Here is a 13114-nt window from a genome sequence, read left to right as displayed (position 1 = left end):
AATAAGCGTAGTTTAGGCTTAGATTAGATTATATTAGAGTATAATATACTACTAGATAATAAAAGAATAGTAGGTTTAAATAATAAGTATATTTTATAAGATTTAGACTATATATTCTAATAAGGCGGGAGAGATATTATTAATTATTAGAGTATTATATAATAAAAGATAGGAGTATAACTAATCTACTATCTTTACTAAAAAAGAATAATAATCTTAACGCTTAGAGCTTAAATAATAAAATATTAAGCGATACTATCTAATATATTAATATAGAAGAAGTAGGAATTATTATTATTATTAAAAATATAATTTATATATATATTACTAAATAATATCTAAGATTCTAAAAGGATAGCGATAATATATAATTAGTATAGTCTATTATTTTATATATAAAAAGTATATTAATTAGAAAGATTAATTATAACGCTAAACCGCTAATCTAAGACCGAATAGATTAATAGTCTCTCTAGTTTTATATAATAATAATAAGATTAGCTAAACGTTTAATATTATTAATCTAGATATAATAAATTAGTATAAATTAATATTTAGTACTTCTTTTCCTAATTTAAAGAGTTAGGATTAGATACTAGATTACTATTAATATTAAGATTATATAAGACTAGGCTTAATAAAGATATTATAATAGGATTAAAATAATTAAGGGCTAAGAAAGTATTAATAATATAAAGATATAAGAACTAACGGAATATATATTTAGATAAATTAGCGGCCGGATTAAGATAAAAAAATATAGGAGTTAAAGACTTAATAAAGATTAAATAGCTATTAAAAAAGAATTAAAATATAAATATCGATAATACTTTTAATAGATATATAATAATATAATTAAAGATAATAAAAAAGAGATTATCTAAAGAAAATATTAGAAAGAAAGAGGATAAATATTAAAAAAATAATAAAAAATAAGAATAGAGATTATAATTTTATAAGTCTAAATTAGAATTATAAAAATATAATAAAAGTAGTAAAATAAATAAATAGATTAAAAGATAATATTAGTAATTAAAATAGCTTCTATAAGACTTAAAAAAATCTTTATAAAAAAGAATTAGATACTATATTAATATAGGCTTATCTATTATAAAAATAATAGAGAAGATAAGATTAAAGGCTAAACTAATTAAAAAAAGAAGGAGAAGATCTAGTCTTCTAAAAGTTATTTTAATAATAGCTTTAGTAATAATAATATATAAATAGTAACTTTATAGAGAGAAGGAGATAAAGTAAGTAAGAAGATAATAAAGAACTAGACTAAAAGATAAAATAATATAAATTAGCCTAATATAAAATATAGAAATAGATAAAGAACTAAAATAGCTATAAAAAATAAAATTAAGCTTAATAATAGTATATATTATAATATATAATATCGCTAGTTATCTAAATATATAAGTATAATTAACGTAGGCTAAGTAGATTAAAGACGATTAAAATTAATAGCTTTTTTAAAAAGAATTTTTATAAAAATATAGATCTAAAAGATTATAATATAATAAAGACCTAAGGAATAAGGCCGCTTAGTAATATTAAATACTATCTAGTCTATACTAATATCTTATATCTTATATATTATTATAATATATAATAAGACTAAGAGAAACTAGATCCTTATATATTATTAATTCCCTATAAGAAACTTATATATAATAATAAGAATAAGAATAATAGAGGAGTAATTAAGCCTAATTCTATAGCTTATAAAATAATTAAATTATATAAGAAAGACTATAAGGATTTTATATTAAGGGTTTATAGTATTAAAGAGCTATATTATATCCTTAATAGTATTAAAGGCCTTATTTATAAAATTATATTTAGTCTAGATATTATCGAGGAGTATAATATAATTATTAATAGAAAACTAGATTATATAATAGAGATTATCTATCTTTTTAGTAGAAGTAGTATAAATATTAGTATTAATATAAATAGTAGAAAGTATAAGTATAAGCTAATTAAGATCTTAAAGATAGCTATAATTAAACTACTATATCTAACTTCGAGTAAATAAGATATATAAGATATTAGTAAAGATAATAGTCTTATAAAGATTATTAATATAGACTTAGGATATAAAAAGCTTAAAGTCCGCCTAAGTAAAATACTTTTTATAGAGCTAGTCTAATATATTATAGAACTAAATATTAATATTATTAGTATCCTACTAATATATAATAGTATTAAGCTTAATAGTCTAATTAAAGACTATATAGAAGATCTTAATTTATATATTATAAGATTTAAATATAGATAAATTAGAGAATATAAGCTTCTAGAGGACTAAAAGAAGTTAGAAAAAACTTTTTATAAATAAGATATTAAGACTATTAAAATAATAGTCTTAAAAGAATTAGTAGATAGAGATATATACTTATCTATAAATTTAAATAGGAGGTAGAATAATAAATATAAAATCTAGCCTATAATATTAAATATAATAATCTTTATTAGGGCTATATATAGAATAAAGATATAAACGCTAGTCTTTCTAGCTATCCGAGTAAATATAGCGGATAGAAATATAATTAGATAAGACTTTTTAATCCCTATTTTATTATTAATATTTAGTAATAAAAAATTTAGTCTTACTAAAAAAGACTTATAGAAATATTTAATAATTATATTAAATATCTACCGCTATTTTAGTTAGAGGGTATTAAATAAGATATTAGATTAAGCTTTAAAAAAGATAGGATCTATAAAGATAGATTTTTTTTAGTAATTTAAGGGGATATAGAGATCTATATTATAATATATATAAGATATTTAATTATATTTATAGTTAAGATTATACTTTTTAAGATTATTAGGATTTTAGAGATATATAGCTAGGTCCTAATTTAGGCTATATTACGTTAAATCTTATTAGGAGTAAGGCGGCTCGTTCTTATTATTCTTATCGGTAGAATCTTTATATAGATCTTTTAAGATATTATTAATCTTATAGCTATACTAATTATTAGGATAGTTATAAAAGATCTAGTAATATTAATACGCGTTAAGCTAAGAGCTAAACCTAATACTATTAAGCTTAAGAAGCTTATTTTTATACCGGAATAAATAGTAAAGCGTAATCTTAACCTAAATATAGTCTAATATATCGGACTAATATTAAGACTAATATAATAGGATATAATCTAATATAATATTATTATAAAGCTTTTTAGTCTTATAATTAAAATATTAAAAGAATTCTAAATATATAATATATCTATATTTAAAAGAATATTAGTAGTACTTTATAAATAATAACTTATATAGCTAGATCTTCTTATTAAATTAGATATAATATAATATTATTTAATTATTTTAAGCGCGATATTAAATAGCGACTATAGTCCGGCTATTATAATATAATAAGATATAGAGTAGAATCTATAAAACTTCCTAAGTAGATTAATTATATTAAAAGAATAGAATATTTATTATCTTATATATAGCCGAAAGAAGCGGATTATAATTATTAATATAAGATAAAATATCTTATATTAAGTCGAAGTAGTTTTATATTAAGCGCTTAGACTTACTAATATATTTAAAAAGATAATTTAATAAAGCCTTAATATTAGTATATAAAGCGATATCTATATTAGCTAGTTATACTATATTAATAATTAAATTATATAGATTAAGATATATATTATTATACTCTAATTATAAATAATAATAAATAACGCTAAGCGGCTTTATTAGGACTAGTTTTATATAAATCTAATAGGAGAAGCTTATATAATAGTTAGTTTAGCTTATAATATTATTTTTATATAAATAATACTAAACGCTATATTAATAGCGTTAGATCTAGTTAATTATATATTCTAAATATTTAATAGTATTATATTAATTCTTAGACTAAAGTTATAGATCTAATTAGATTTATTTATAGATAGTATATATTATATAGCTAAGAGTTAGGTTTATTATAAAAATATATATATCTTAATATTAGATAAAGTAGGAGTAGAGCTTAAGGATATCTAGGAGCTTAAGATCTAGATAGTTATAAATCTAGAATAATATATAATTATAAATTAAGTCTTAGCTCTACTATTTATATTAATTTTAGTAGTCGCTAATATAGAATATCCGCTTTAAGATCTTTTTTTAAAAAGCTCTAAAATATATATTAAACTACTAAATAATAATATAAAGATTCTCTTAGAGATTAATCTATATAATATAACGCTATATAATATTATTAGCTATTAGCTAGTTCTTATATTAAAAGAGATAATATATAAGATTATTCTAATAAAGATTAGCGGCTAAGAGGGTAATAAAGAGATAGGTAGTATTAAGGTTTTAGATATAAGCGAATAGATTATAACGGTAGGTATTCTAATAAAGCTAGATATTTTAAAGATAGATAGAATAATACGCGATATCCTAAAATAGCTTTTAGACCTTAGAGGTATTACTTTTAAAAGTTATATAAAGATTATCCGCTAAGATCTTATAATTATTATAGCCTTTAATAAAGAAGTTAGTTTAGAATATAGCGGAGTATTATATAAATATATTAAAAACTATAAAGCGGAATTAAAAATATTATATAAAATAGCCTAACTTATAATATATTAGATACTAATACTACTTTTTAAACTTAATTATATATAAGTAGAAAGCCTAAAACTTAATTTTATTATATAAAAAAAAGATTAGAAAGATAAGGAAGAGTATAAGTTAATTATTACTAAATTTAAATAGTAGAGTAATTCTAATAAAGAATAAGATAAGATAGCGATACTAAGATAATATATTTTTAGATTAAATAGAAGACTTTTTAGATAGTAGGCGGGTTATAAAGATAATATTATAAAGTATAGCCTTCTTATCTAGTTTATTTTTAAAGTTAGGAACGGTTATATACTTAGATCTTAAGTTATTTTAGATAAAAAGATCTAGCTAAGATAATATTAGTAGATCCTTAGATTTAATAGGCTAGATTTAAGATAATATAAGATTAGAGATATTATTATAAAGTAGTAGCTAAAATAAGTAGATTAGATCGATAGTAAGATAGTAATAACTAAGATAATAAATAGTAAAAAACTAAAGCTACTATATAACCGCTATATAGTAGATTATAAAATTATAATTAAATTAATAGTAGAGTTATAAATAGTCTATAGTATCTATAGATCGAAATATAATAAGATTTAGTTTAATAAAGAGTAGTAATAGTTAATTATAAATCTTAGGAATATTTATTAAAAAGTACGCTATATAATTATAATAGAAATACTATTAGCTATAAATCTAATAGATTTTAATAATAGTATAAATAAAAAAAATTAGTATCTCTTCTATTTATATTAAGATAAGAAGATAAAATAGGATATTATTAGGATATATATTATTATTTAGACTATAAAAATAGATATAATCCGATAAAACTAGTTTTTAGTCCTTATCTTTATCTTTAGTATAATATTAATAATAGACTTCGGCTTAAGGCTCTTATATTATATATTTTATATTAAATTAATACTTATTATAGTATATATAGATCTTTATAATAGATTCTTAAAGTATATTTTAGAAGTTATAAACTAGAACTTATTATATCTTTATTAAAGGCTTAGATATTATAATATAAATTAAATAAGCTTATAAAAATTAAGATAAATATAATAGTATATAGATAGAGATAGCTATAGGCTAATTAAAAGAAGTATAAAAGATATTAAATATAAGAAGAAGGAATAAAGATAAAAAATACTAAGATAAAGATAGTATAAAGAGATTAGAAGATAAAGAGATATAAAAAAAGAGAGGAATAAATAATCTTAGAAAAGAAGATATTTAAAAGATCTTTTTATTAGTATAATAATAAACGCGATACTCCTTTTTTTTATATTATAAGATCTAGTAGAGGCTATATAGCTAAAAATAGCCTTAAAATATATAATAGTAGGTCTAGATACTATAAGTTATTTAAAGAGAGGATATTAGTAAAATAAAGATAGTAAAGAAGTTATAAATTTTAATAAAGACTTTTTTATAATATTAAAGATAAGCTTAAATTAAAGGACCGGCCTAATAGCGATTCTAAAATTAGTCTAGCGGCTTAATAGTATTATATTTAATATATATATAATAATTAGTATATAAAATAAGCTATATATAGATCTAAATCTTAATAAATAAAGGCTTAATAAGTAGTTTTTAGTTCTAATAGTAATCTAGATATTCTATAGTAAGAATTTTTAATTAGCGGCGGTTATAGAATTAATCTATATACTTATAGATATAGTACTTAATATATCTATAGCTACTAAATTAGAGATCTAATAAGTTTAATTAGATAATAGGCTATAATAAGCGAGGAATCTTAATATATAGATTAGATAGGGGACGCGATTTATAAGATATTAATATTATAGCTAGTACGTCTTTTTTATATATATAATACTATAAAGTATTAGATAATAGTATATTATATAGATAGGATATTATATAAATATCTAGTTATATCGAGTATAATAATCGAGATAGGTTTAACGGGATATAGTATAAGCTATAGGATCCTAAGATACGTTAAATTAATCTATAGGCTTAGTATAACTATAGCTACTATAAGTAATAAGATCTATTAGAACGCGAAGAGGGCTATAAATATATATAAATAAAGCTATATAGAGAGGTAGAGGTAAGATAGTATATAAGGTCGAAAGTTAGAATTAAAGGACGCGGTATAAATAATAAGGCCTAGCTAAACCCGGGTTATATATAGGCCGGATAACGATAAGAAGTATATAGCTTTCCCTATATTACTTACGTGATCTATATAGGTCACGTGCTTTATTAGGCACTAAGGTATCTATATCTCAAAGTCGAATTATATAACTAACCCTACCCTATTCATATAACTAGTCAATTCTCTAGCTAATTAGAGGCTAGGATCTTAGAATTCGTAAGGCGGGTTTTTTAGCATAGTATTCTTGACTATATTGCCTATATTATTTGCTTCGCTTACGCTTAGCAAAATAAACCTATATCTACCCGTAAAACTTAGTATATAGATTAATTAAGACCTAGTATCCGGATAAACTTTATATATACTTTTTTTTTAAGTACTTTTATAAACCCGTCGGCGATATTACTCTTTGTCTTAACGCGCTATAGATTAATTTTCTTCTAAAAAATAGCGTTTTTAATAAAGAACTATTTTATATTAAGCTAATATATATTATTCTTATACGCTTTCTTACTTATTAGTAATTATATATTAATATTATCTATTAAAATAATAATTAGATTACCTATCTTAGGAAGATTAAACGCCTTAGTAATCTTTAAAATCTATTAAATATCCTTAGTAGATCGATCTAAAATATATTATTTTATAGTTATTAATAAAGGAGTTATAATACTCTATTTTTTTAAGTACTAAATAATAGATATATTACTAAAAAACTAAATAATACTTTTTATTAATTTTAAATTATATTAATTACTATATAAAATATTAATATATATAAAGAATAAGATATTATCTATCCTTTTTAATATTATACTAAAATATATTATATTATTAAAATATTTATAAATTATTAGTAATTAGAGAAGTAGAATAATATTATAACTTTATAATACTAAATTTAATATTAAGTTTAGTTTTAATTACTAGCTAGTTAAATCTATTAATTAGAGATCTAAATAAAGTATATCTCTTTTAATCTAAAAAAATATTAGGATCTTTATTATTATTATCTTATTTATAGTTTAAAGAAAATAGAATCGAAATTAGAGAATATATTTATATTTCTACTAAGTAAAATATTTTTAAATAATATATCTATTATAATATCCGAATTATTTTTTTATTATAATTTTAGATAATAGTATTATTAAGAAAATATAATAGTTCTTTTATATCTTTAATCTTAAACTAAAAAATTATTTTAATCTCTTTATTAATTAGAGTTATATTAATAAAATTATTAATATAAATAAAAAGAAACTATATTAAACTATTATATATTTTAATATAAATATATAGATTATTATTAAGAGTATAAAATCTAATCTTAATTAGTCTTTTATTAAATTCTTTATTTTATAAAACTACTAAATTATAAAGACTAAATAATATCTATTATAACTAATAAATCTAATCTTTACTTTTAATATTAGATTTAAAGTATTTAAAATCTATTAGTTAAATAATATAGATTATCTTTTAATCTTTATAAAAAGTATTAAAATATATAATTACTATATTAAACTAATACTATTTATAACCTTTTTATATAATAAGTATAAAGATAATCTTTATAAGAATATTCTAAATAATTAAAGTATAAAAAATTAAATCCTTCTTCTTTTATTAATAATTATTATAAATTATCTAGTATATTTTAAAATTATAAATAAGATTATCTTTTATTATTTTAAGATTAAAAATCTATTAATTTAATAAAGATATTATCTTTAATAGTTTATAAATAATATTAAAAGTTCTTTTTATATAAATATTATTAAATTAATCTTTTATTACTATTTATTAGTAATCTAAAAATTAAGAATTTATCGCTTTATTATAAGATTAAAGAATAATAATATCCTTAATATATAAAGATTTATTATTATAAATAAAAAAAATACTCTATTTTATAATAACTCTTAATTTTATAAGTCTCTTTTTATCTTAATTATTATTATTATTTAATCTTTTATTAATATTATTATTATTCTATAAAATATCTAGCTTTATAATAATTTATTTTAGTTAACTTAATAATCTTAATTTTAGTTTTATTCTTAGAATTAATATAGTCTTAATAAGTTCTATAAGAAAATTATATTATTTAAATAATTATCTTATCCGGCTTAATTAATATAGAATAAAGTATTCTAGTAGAATAAAAGCTATCTTAATAATAAAACTATTAATAATTATTTTAATTAAGATCTTTTAAGATAATTCGATCTTAAATATTATTTTTATATATAATTTAAAAATAGATTTAGAAATCTAATAAGAATTAGGCTAAATTATTATCTACTTTTTCTCTAAAATAATAAGATTATAAATCTCTTATATAAAAATTTCTTATAGAGAAATCTCTTATAAAAAAATCTCTTATAAAATATCCTCTTAAAATACTTTAGATAAATATTAAAAAAGTAGGAATAGTTTATTATATAAGAACTTCTATATTATAAGTAGCTTATTATATATATTATCTTTAATAAATAAAATTATTATATTTACTATCTTTATTATCTTTATTATTATTCTTTTTAATTAACTAATAAATAACTAAAGACTTTAAAATAGCCTCTAAAATTAGAGATATTATTATTTATTTTCTAGGCTATAATAAGACTAGTAGAAGTAATAGTCTACTATCTATATAATTAATTATATAATATCGAATTATCTTATAAATCTATAATTAAAGAATTAGATATTAATATATTAACTAAAAAGTTAATTAATAAATTAGCTACTAAATAATCTATTTTTTTAATAATAAAAAATAAACTAGTTTAATTTATTTCTAGAAATTTAGTTATTAAAATAAAGATTAATTTTTAATCTCTTATTTTAATTAATATCTTTAATATAAATAATATAATTTATACTTTTTTTAGTATATCTAGACTTATAAAAGCTTATTTTTATTAAATTATAGATCTTAAAATTTAAATTATTATTTCTAGCTATTTATTAGTAATAAAAATCTATAAAATTAATTTTAATTTAATTATAATCTTTAAATCTTTATAAGATTATTTATTTTTTTTAATTATAAAATCTAGAATATATAAATTATCTTTTTTATAAAATATTTTAGTATTATTATTTAAATTAGGATCTTTAGATATTAATTTTCTAGCTAAAATATTCTTTTTTAGATTATTATCTAATTAAAAAGAATTAAGATTAAGTTTATTAAAAAAAGTAATATCTTATAAATAAATAATCTTTTTTAAAATAGGATTTTATATCTTAAAAATATACTTATTCTTATTTTTATAATTAATTAGATATTCTTTAAATATATAAATAGCTAATTTCTTTAATTAAATATATATCTTTTTTAGAATATAAATAAATATAATAATATCCTATATATAAAGATATTTTAAATTAATTCTTATCTTATTAAAATTAAGACCTTTCTATTAAGAAATAATTAATATCTTTTTAATCTTTAGATTAATTAAATAATTATAAATATAAATTATAATATCTATTTAATAAAATTAAAGCTATTTAAAAAGTTTAGTATTTATATTTATTATATATTAAATCTAGTTAATATAATTATTTATATATTTTATAATATTATTTAATTTAGATATATAAATAAGCGTAATTTTAAAAATTATATTTTTCTTTTTTATTTATATCTAGAATTTATAAAATTTAGTTTTTTTATTAATCTACTAAAAAACTAGATAATATCTATAAAAAATATTTTATCTTTTATAAAAAATAATTATATAAAATATAATCTCTTTTTTAGTTTAAAAATATAATCTTTTAATATATTAAGTATAATTATTAATAATTAATACTTAATAATATTTATTATAAGATCTAAATAGATTTATAATTTATATATCTATATAAAATTTTATATTTAGCTTTTTTATATAATATTATATATCTCGAGAAATCTACTTTTTAGCTTTATTAAATTAATAAATTTTATAGTTAAAGTTATAAAATTTAATCTAATCTCCTTCTTTAGAAGAATAATATTAAAAAAGAAGTTTTAATATATAATCTTTTTATATAATTAAGTTAATAATAAATCTTATAAATTAAAATAGATTTATTAATTTAATTAAACTTTTTATCTAAATCTAAATCTAAATTAGAAGAATTTAGTTTATAAAAATAAGTTATTTAAATAAAAGATTATTATATCTTCTCTAGAATTACTTTTTAATAAAATAGACTATTAATCTAAGATAAATTATTAAATTATTTTATTAATCTAACTTTCTTTTTATTCTTATAAATTAGTTTTAAAATAATTAGATTATAATAAATATTATAATCTATTTTAAAAATATTAGATAAAAATAGATAATTAATAGTTATTATATTATAGTAGATATTAATAAAAATTATCTTAATCTTATCTTTTAAATTCTTAACTTAAATTAGTATTTTATTATAACTAATTACTAATTAGATCTTATTATTAGTATTTATATAGCTATATAGCTTTTTATTAAGCTTATAAATTAAATATTTATAGAAGTCTTTATAATATCTAATAATTATTTTAGAAGTATTATTATTAATTATCTAATTATCCTCTAAAAAATAAGCTATATTAATATAAATAATATTAGCTTTATCTTTTCTTTATATATAATTATATAATACTAAGTATTATTATATAACTTCTATCTCTTTATAAATAGATCTTTTATTAAATAAAAATATATCTTAGTAAGATATCTAGTATATTTATAATAAATATATTTAGAACTATTTATATATTATAACTACTAATTATACTATTATTCCGTCTATTTATTAATTAATTTACTTTTAAATAGTATATTTTTTATACTTTATTATTATTCTTTCTAATTATTTTAATTATCTTTATTATTATTATTATCTAATTTAAAATTATATAAATTATCTTTATAACCTTTATTATTATAGTCTTAACTTTTTATTTTATCTTTATATTAATTATTATTATTATTTTATATAATATTAATAAAAGCTTTTAGATTAAATAATAATAAAATAGGGATATTATATATTTTAATTATTAATATCTTATATATATTACTAAAAATCTTTTTTATAATAGAATCTAATATCTTATCTTTTAAAATCTTATAAATAAATATAATTAATTTAAGTTTATCTTTTAATTATCGAAATATTATAAATAATATTCTAAATAAATAAGATTTAATTTTATATATATTAAGCTAGTTATATTAGATCTAATAGATATTAATATAATTTTTTATAGAACTAAAGTATAATCTTTTTATCTTATTAAATTTAATTATCTTATATCTTATATTATTAATAATACTAATACTATAAATAATAAACTTAATTTTATATAATATATAATTAGTATAAATTAGGAAACTATTTATATATTCTTCTAAAATTATAATAATCTTTTAATCTAAAAGATCTTTAATCTATCTACTAAAAATCTTTAATTAATATCTTTATAGATTATAATTAGGATCGAATTTAGTAGAATAGGAAAGATTATAATTAGCGATCTAATTAATTTATATTATACTTAATCTATTAATAATCTATTATTTCTATCTTATTAGATTACTACTATTAAAAGCTAATTTAATATCCTTATTAAGCTTAATCTCTTTTACTTTAAAAAGATTAGTCTTTTATATATATATCTATCTAATAAGACTATATTATTACTATTACTAATTATTAAAAATAAGATTTTATTACTAATAAAAAGCGGGGAGAGAATATAAGGAACCTTCTTTTCTATTATTATTATTATTATAGGAATTAGTTATTTTAATTATATATCGAGTATCTATCTTCGATCTTAATTAAAAGAAATACGTATATTAGTATTATCCGTCGCGTTAATAAAGTAATTATAGAAAATAAAGCTTCCTAAATAATTAGAATAATAAAAATATTAACTTATAATAAGATCGTCGATAAAAATTAATATTAATAATAAGATTAGTAGTCGAAAAGTAGAGATATAGAACGGGCCGAAAAAACACGTCTTATAAAAGAAAGTAAAAACTCTAATTAGTTAAAAATTTCAACGAAAAGATACTCGGAGTCGTACGAGCAAGGGCTTATAACCTATTAGATAAAATATAGGCTATATAGGAATGAATATTAACCTTAAGGGATTAATATTGTAGACTCTAGAGAGAAAGAAAAGAAGAGAAGAAAAAAACTAGCTACTATCTAAACATTATCCTGAGTTCTATAGGTCGGGATTACCTGCGGCCCCACATGGCCGTCACGTGACTCCAACAGTGGGTCCTAGGTTAAGGGCGGAAACAATTAGTAGAAAACCCTATAAGCGGAGTTAACTAGTAGAAAACTCTATAGACCTCTATAGACCTCTATAGA

The sequence above is a fragment of the Penicillium verrucosum genome (genome assembly GCF_028828655.1).
Source record: "Penicillium verrucosum strain IBT 35672 chromosome Unknown utg000003l_segment0_segment0, whole genome shotgun sequence".
NCBI classification, from domain to species: Eukaryota; Fungi; Ascomycota; class Eurotiomycetes; order Eurotiales; family Aspergillaceae; genus Penicillium; species Penicillium verrucosum.
This window is presented reverse-complemented; position numbering follows the sequence as displayed.